The sequence below is a fragment of the Macrobrachium nipponense genome, chromosome 44, assembly GCF_015104395.2.
Source record: "Macrobrachium nipponense isolate FS-2020 chromosome 44, ASM1510439v2, whole genome shotgun sequence".
Taxonomy (NCBI): domain Eukaryota; kingdom Metazoa; phylum Arthropoda; class Malacostraca; order Decapoda; family Palaemonidae; genus Macrobrachium; species Macrobrachium nipponense.
In genome coordinates, this window is record NC_087221.1 from 41,585,481 (window position 1) to 41,595,188 (window position 9,708).

Consider the following 9,708-nt stretch of genomic DNA (forward strand, 5'->3'; position numbering starts at 1 on the left):
CAACTTTGCACCTACATCTAAAGCCCTTTCTCTGACTTTTCGCATTGCTTCATACAACAAACTTTTAATCACACATAACTTACATTTAATACAACACTTCCCAGCACCTTCTACATTCCCTCTTTATTGCCTTTATCTCAAGTTTTTTTTAGTCAATATATGCCGCATACACAGCATTTTCTCCTTATTCTCAAACTTTTCACATGACTGGTTCACAGTAAACCCACACACCCTCCTCCTCGTCTTAAACAATGCTTTTCTCTCCTATCAGTCCTGTTATTTGTCTTGGAAGAACAGGCATAAACATGGGCATAAAGTTATATAATGAACCTTATTTACAGGAATAAATAAAGTCTCTGTGTGTGCGCGTGAGGGAGTGTTCGAAGTAAAACTGGAACTGCCTCAAGTATATCTTAGTTTAACCAGACCACTGAGCTGATTAACAGCTCTCCTAGGGCTGGCCTGAAGGATTAGATTTTTACTACGTGGCTAGGAACCAATTGGTTACCTAACAACGGGACCTACAGCTTATAGTGGGATCCGAACCACGTTATATAGAGAAATGAATTTCTAATCACCAGAAATACATTCCTCTGGTTCTAAGTTGGCAGGGCGGGAATCGAACTCGCGACTACCGAATTAACTTTTCTTGCTGGCTGCATCTTGGAGAAAGAACCTTCGCCGGTATGAGGCCTTTCTCCTTACAGGCTGCTCACAGCAGAATGAGCTCGGACTGGCATAAGGCCACCTTCGTCAAACAGCAACAGCGTGAGCTTTTGGGCTTCCCCTGAGAGAAGTAACTTTCCGAGCTGGCATAAGGCCGCCAGTTCACTCTGGCAACACCAACTAGCAAAGCCTCCTCTCTCTTTTCAAGGCTTAAAAAGCAAAAGCCCGAGGTAACAAAAGACCAGTTAGACTTAACAACAACAAAAGTACGCCCATTTTGCTCTGGCGGGCGGCGACTCGCTCTCGCATGACAAATCCGCCACATTCATAGTCGCAAACTATCCGCAAATAGTTTTCAGCCGCATGCAAATGACTGCTTGCATGACATAACTATTCAACGTGAGCGAGGGATTTCATGGGTACCGTTTTAAAAAAAATTCTTCGCTGAAAAGAATTTTAATAACAAAGACGAAGTGTGGGCCCCATTGTTGCCAAACGCCTCCGTATGCGACACGTGTGGGTGTTGTGATTGTATTACTAAAATGAACAGAACCTCCATTCAGTTATTTTTTATTCAAGTTTTTTTTTTTTCTTTTTACATCAGTTCCTTTTCATTAGAGTCAAGCGCGAGCCATTTTGGATTCCTGCGTGGCAGCAGTTGACGAAGAGGACGTTGCTCTATTTTTTCCCCACTTGGCAACCCCTGTCACCAGAATTGCACGCTAATGGTCTTTTTCACATTCCGCAAATTGTAGCTAATAACCGTACCCGTCAACATGAACAGGCTTTGCCATTCTATTCCCGTTTCCACTTTTCTGACTCGTATAAGTAACCCTTCTTCCTTTGAGGAACTGAAGATCTATTATTTTTCAGAGAAGCCACACCCGTTTTCCTTACTTTCATTCTGTTTGCCCACTCTCTTGAGGCTTGGGCTCCAATGGATTTATTATAAGGGTCCTCATTCCACTGGATCATGAGACTTCCTCTTATTTCCTATTTCCCTTTACCATTGCTATTTCATCTTTTACCTTGGCGAATAACTATGTATAACTGAACCTTGCTACCTCATCTTTTACCTTGGCGAATAATTGCATGCATAATTGAATCTCCCTAAAAAAAACTGGCCCTTGCTATAAATAATTCCAGGTATTTATAGGACGATTCATTTCTAGATGTGGTTCGGACCCCACAATAAGCTAAGTAACCAGTTGGTTCCTAGCCACGTAAAAATATCTGATCCTTCGTGCCAGCCCTAGGAGAGCTGTTCATCAAGCTCAGTGGTCAGGTTAAACTAAGATATACCTAACTTAGCTATAAGTAATTGGATCATAGAATGGTATGAAGAGCGGTATCCTAATTAAGGTGAATACTTTCTATACATGGTGAATACAGGCAATAAATACACATCATTATAATAAACGTCCAGATATAACTCGGAAAATAACTGAACCTCGATTCAAGTAAGAGGGTATGGTAAAAAAAAATGACAGGCTCTTCTAAAAGAGTAACTGCTATTTCGGTAAATAGTTGTATCTTGTAAATAAAAGGATCTGACAATAAAAACACGATCGTGCAATATATTATTAGATCTCTACCTATGTATACCTGGATCTGGCCACATATAAGACTATAAATCGCGGAATCGCGTTTTAAAATATACACGTAATTCACACTTGGCGAGTAAGTGAAAGATGGAGTTGAGAACCCCTAGAGTATTATACTTTCAGCTGTGAACTCCGCATGAAAGAATGATCTCTGTCACAGAACACAGAGGTTTTCCTTTTTGATCAACGGCCCTCTACTACAACAAACAAGGCGATGCCACAATCACCGTTTTTCCACTAAGAGTCAACATCAATTTTCTAATTAACAAGGCATGATTAGGAAACGCAGCGCCCCCTTTGGAATGATAGACCGCTCGCTTAACAAACAAAACATGACGAAACCAAAGCGTTGACGTCTGAGCAAAAAAAAATCAGCTTCTACAATAAACAAGGTGAGGCATGACTGAATCAAAGGTCTTCTCTCTGAATGAAAGACCTATTATGTAATGGGGGGGCTAGGGATGGCGAAGGCTAGGATGGCGAAACCAAAGCGTTTCCCTCTAAAGAAGGACCTCTTCCGTAACGAACAAAGCATGAGTGAATCAAAGCGTTTCTCATGAAAGACCTCTTCTTGATCACATAATGCATGACGAAATCAAAGCGTTTGCTTGTGAATGGAAGAGACATTGCTGTAATAAACAAAGCGTGGTATGATGATACGGTTTCCTTTTAAAGCCAAAACTTCTCTTAAACTTAACCAAGCAGAAGGTGATCAAATATTTTCCTCCTCAACGAAGGACCTACTATATTGTCAATACAAAGGCTGATTGAAATCAAAAGGATTCCTTCTATACGAAGGGTCTACTTTGTAATAACCAATACAAGACGCAATGAAAAGGTTTCCGTTTGAATAACGATCTCCTGTAGCAAAAAACCTAGGAGGTAATATAAAGGTTTCCTTATAAATGAGCGACCTTTTTTTTTGTGTAAATTAGGGTAGCATTTTAAATGAAGACCATCTGTGGTAATAAACAAGCATTGCATAATCAAAGTGGGTTACTTCTGAACGGTTCTGAATGGAAGCTCTGCGCAGTAGGGGACAGCCATGTGTCTAGTGCGGTTCTTCAATGACTCGCAAGTCGTCTAATGCATACCTTTTTATACAGTACGTAGCGCATAACGTAATATTCTCATATTTGAGCTCTATTACTGGAGCAGATGGGCACGCCGCATAAAAAGATTTCTCAAACGAAAGCACTCTAAAGAAGCAAGGGAAATCCCACTACCATTATAAGCATTCTTACAGCTAAGTCGTACAATAATATACAGGACTTCGGCATGGCAAAGCGCTTATATATTCCTTAAGGACGACACATTTAAAACGAGCCAAAAGGACAAGCAACCAATAGAAATCAGGTAGAAAAAGGACAATGGTTTAACTGATGGAAGGAATGGACCTCCTGCTTGGAAGAAAAAAAAAAAAAAAAAAAAAAAAAAAAAAGTCCTGAAAAACATGAGGCAGAATGACATGTTTAGCAATAAAATAAAGAAATACATAAATAAAAAATCCAAGAATATTCAGATATAGCAAGACATTTGTACTTGAACACTAAAAGTAACCTGACTCTTGGACCCACCGTATAAATGACTGAACTCTCAGCGGTCATCGACGACATACACAACGTTTGCAGTCTTTAGCTGTAGAGATATTTGTATTGCTGTAGAACTTATTTCTTAACGCAATTACGAATACACATACGACCGGATGGATTGACAGTTCAATTATTTGATGCTCCAGATGGTAAACAGGGAGCAACATAGCATGTTAAATACCCATCTTTAAAACCTGCGAATGTTAAATGTAAAATTCTTGCTCACACAATTAACCTACGTAGGAATTTTATTAAGAGTGTGAAATAATTGCCGAACAGTTATTTCACATCAATTAACGAGAATAAATGTCAGAACTTTAAAAACATAGACCTTCAAAACTAAAATCTTCACAACATGACCTTAAAAAATTAAAAAGCTACAAAAAAATGTTTATAATCTTTAAACAAACATAGAAATTAATAAACAAAAAACTTTACCAGCTTGTCAACTAACACGGGCACAAACTTCCCAACTTCAAGCCTAAAACCTCCTTAGCTTGCAATCCTGAAAAAAAAAAAAAACTTCTAAACCGTAAAGAATAACTGTATACCCTTTTCCACTTATACAATACTTTTAATTATTTTTACATATGATGATAATGTTTTTCGGTTATGATAAGATTTTTTTTCTTATGCGATGGATGCTTTCTTTTTCTTTTTTTTTTAGTTAGGCTATGATGCTTTCTTTTAGTTAGGCTTATAATACTTTCTTTTAATTAGGCTTATAATGCTTTCTTTTAGTTATGCTATAATGCAATGTCCCCCCCCCCCCTCATTTTTTTTTTTACTTAAGGTATGATGCTTTAAAAAGCAAAACATCCCAAGGCACGTAATTCGATCCATCAGGCAGTACCGGTAATTCCCATTCCCCAGGACGCGCTGGCCACGAAAGGCCCCGGGAAAAGGTACGCCACCAAACTTTTCACTCGGGGTAATGATACGTCATCAGAGGGCTCACTCACTCATTCACTCACTAGCTCGTTGCTTTGCACTGCGAAAGACTATCCCCTCCTAAAACCGTTACTACCGAGTTTCGCGCTTTTGTGACAATTTTTGGTGGGGTTACGACGAATTTTTTAAAAATTTGATTTATTATTATTTCTTATTTTATTTCTATATGTATGTATGTATGTATGGATGTATGTATGTATATATATACATATATATATATATATATATATATATAATATATATATATATATATATATATATATACGTCTACACCACACATCATATATACATAAACATTGGAAAGTCGGTACCATCCGGTATATATATATATATATATATATATATATATATATATTATATATAATTTATATATATATATTTATCTATATATATATATATATATATACTTATATATATATATATATAATATATATATATTATATATAATATATATATATATATATATATATATATCTATATATATATACACAACACACATACATACATAAACATTGGGAAGTCGGTACCTTCGTGGAAAAGGAAGACTAAAACCTATATATATATATATATATATATAATATATATATATATATATATATATATATATATATATTTATATATATATATATATTTGTATATATGTATTTATATATATATATATATATGTTATATATATTATATATATATATATATATATATATATATATATATACTATAAAGTAAATAAATATAGATACATTGGTACAGAAACACTCCAATTCAAGAGCCATCAGCATTTAGTAGTACGTACAATACCAACAGCAATAAAACATTTATAAACATTTATAAACAAAACCGCATAAACATACTATTACTTCCCCGCACGTCAAAGCCGAAACAAAATCTACGCGCGAACGAAAGCCCAAATGCATATTTTTCCACAGAACACAATTAATATCCGGAGAGAGAGAGAGAGAGAGAGAGAGAGAGAGAGAGAGAGAGAGAGAGAGAGAGAGAGAGAGAGAATGACATTTACGCGTTTGTACAAGTAAAGCCTTTAATGACCTAGACTGGGAGGCTAAAATTCTCCCTAAACCATCCGAATCCCCGCCTTAGACTCTACGTCCACACTTCCAGGCAAAAAGGCCACATGGGGTAATGAATGGCCCTAAGCATGGCGTGTATACCATATAGTACTAGTGGCTGTCTATGAGAGAGAGAGAGAGAGAGAGAGAGAGAGAGAGAGAGAGAGAGAGAGAGAGAGAGAAATGTTTCACCATAACATATTCATCGACTAGATGAAAATATATAGCAACATTGTAAGCGAGGTGTAGCCAGAGAGAGAGAGAGAGAGAGAGAGAGAGAGAGAGAGAGAGAGAGAGAGAGAGCTATTCAACCTTCATAAAGTCTTGTAAATAACACTTAAATATGATGGAAAAATGTCGATATTTTTCCAGACTTGCATAAGAAGAATTTATTATGTGAAATGTACACATTACTCTTATTTTGATTTTGTGTGTGTGTATATGTCTGTGTGTGTATATGTATATATATATATAATATATATATATATATATATATATATATATATATATATATATATATATATATATATATATATATAATATATATCTCAGATATTACGTAGGACAAAGAATCAGCTGTAAGGATCCGATATTACCTAGAAAAAAAGAATAGTCGCTACGGATCAGATATTACCTACAACAAAGAACTGGCTATGCGGATAAGATATTACTTATGACAAACAATTTGCTATACAGATCACATATTACCTACGACAAAGAATTGGCTATACGATTCAGATATTACTTATGAACAACAATTGGCTATACTATTATTATCGCTATTTTTCCACATTGCATAAGAAGTTTAATCTGTGATATGTAAACATTACTTTTTATATATATATATATATATATATATATATATATATATATATATATATATATATTACATATAATGTTCCATAGTCTTCCCTAAAAGTGTTTATACAATATGAAGTTGAATCTGATCCTCTAAGCAGCTATTGTGTTTTATGCAAAAGGCCTTTCTTCACTCCATAATTAAACCTTGACAAGGAAACGCCATCTTTAACAACGGTCGGTAGAAGATTACGCAAGAGGAAGACCGCTTTTGAGGAAGTGCCTATACTGGCCAGATATTACCTATAACAAGGAATTGGCTATACTAGACAGATATTACCTATAAAAAAAGAATGGCTGTGCGGATCAGATATCACCTAGGACAAAGAATCAGCTGTGCGGATCAGATATTACCTACGAAAAAGAATTTTCTCTACATATCGGATATTACCTATGTATGACATACAATTGGCATATGGATCAGATATTACTTATGAAAAAGAATTGGCTATATGGATCAGATATTACCTAAGACATATATGGATCGGATATTAACTATGACAAAGAATTGGCTATACAGATTGCATATTACCTACGACAAAGAATTAGCTATACGGATCAGATATAACTTATGACAAAGAATTGACTATACAGTTCAATGTCATTGTCGATAGTTTTCCTGGCTTGCATAAGAAGAGTTTAATCTGTGAAAGGTAAATACTACTATTATATATATATATATATATATATATATATATATATATATATATATATATATTGCTTTATATGTAATGTTCAATATTACCTACGACAAATAATTGGCTATATAGATCACATATTACCTAAGACAAAGAATTAGATATACAGATAAGATATTACATACCTATGACAAAGAATTGTCTGTACTAATCAGATATTACCTAGGTCAAAGAATCAGGTGTACAGATCAGATATTACCAATGAAAAGAAATGTCTATACGGATCAGATATTACCTACGACAAACAATTGGCTATATGGATCAGATATTACTCATGACAAAGAATTGCCTGTTCAGGTCAATTATTACTTATAACAAAGAATTGGCTATACAGATCAGATATTAGATAGGACAAAGAATCAGCTACACGGATCAGATATTACTTATGACAAAAAATTCGTTATACGGATCAGATATTACTAATGATAAAGAACAGGCTATACAGATCAATGTTATTGTTGATATTTTTCCAGACTTTTATAAGAAGAGTTTAATCTGTGAAATGTAAACACTACTCTTATTTTTAGTTTCTGTATATATATATATATATAATATATATATATATATATATATATATATATATATATATATATGCTTATGTAATGTTTAATATTACCTATGACAACGAATTGGCTATATGGACCAGATATTACCTATGACATAGAATTGGCTATATTGGCCAGATATTACTTATGACAAAAATTGGCTTTACGAATCAGATATTACTTATGACAAAACTTGGCTATATGGATCAGATATTACTTATGACAAAGAATTAGCTATACAGATCAATGTAATTGTCGATATTTTTCAAGACTTCCACAAGAAGAGTTTGATCGGTGAAATGTAAACACTACTCTTTTATATATATATATATATATATATATATATATATATATATATACACATATATATATATACTATATCTATATATATATATATATATATATACACGTGTGTGTGGTGTGTGTGTGTGTATAATGTTATGTTGAATATACCTATATCAAAGATTGGCTATAAGGATTCAATATTACCTATATCAAAGCTGGTGGCTATAAGGATCAGATATTACCTATGTCCAAAAGAAATCCAGCTGTACAGAATCAGATATTGGGCTTAATGGGCAAAAGAATTGTCTATACGTATCAGATGATACCTACGACATACAATTGGCTATATTAATCAGATATTACTTATGACAAAGAATTGGCCATTCGGATCAGATATTACTTATGACAAAGAATTGGGTATACCGATCAGATATTACTTATGACAAAGAATTAGCTATACAGGTCAGATATTACTTATGACAAAAAATTGACTATATGGATCAGATATTACCAATGACAAAGAATTGGCTACACGGATAAGATAATACCTATGACAAAGAATTGACTCTACGGATGAGATATTACCTATGACAAAGAATTGGCTATACACATCAGATATTGCCTACAACAATGACTTCGCTATATCTATCAGATATTACCTATGACAAAGAATTGGCTATATATTTGAGATGTTACTTATGACAAAGAATTGGCTATATAGACCAAATATTACCTATAACAAGGAATTGGCTATACTGGCAAAATATTACCTATGACAAAGAACTGACCATGCTGATAAAAAAACTACCCATAAAAAGGACTGGCTACACTGGCCAGATATTATCTTTGACAAAGAACTGGCTATACAGGCCAGATATTATCTTTGACAAAGAACTGGCTATACAGGCCAGATATTACCTTTGACAAAGAACTGGCTATACTGGCCAGATATTAACTATGACAAAGAATTGGCTATGATGGAAGCTGAAAGGAAGACCGAGAGTGAAGGGAGTTTTGAATGTGTAACGGGATGAAAACCTTAAAGCAGCTGCACTATGAAACAACTGTTAGGAGAGGGTGGAAAGTAAGATGGAAGAAAGAGAATTCGAACAGAGGTACAGTAAAAGGAATGAAAGGTGTTCAACTGGGGCCGAAGGGTAAAATGTTGCGTGTGCGAATTCTGACGAAACTTTGACCAAAGGGGGCTACGTGACTAGCAACAAGTGACTGGGTTTTGTCAGAGATCCGGATACGGATAAAGAATCTTTATGGGGACGCGGGGTGTGGAATGTCACCATTGGCAGAGGTTTTCGGCCCAAAAAAACTTTCCTGTTTCTCTTGTGCTTTTTAGAGCATCTCCAGTACCTACACATACACAAAGTCCTTGGGAATACGGTACGTAGTTTACTACAGCCTCTGGATTGAAGAAGTGGCAGTAGGAAAAA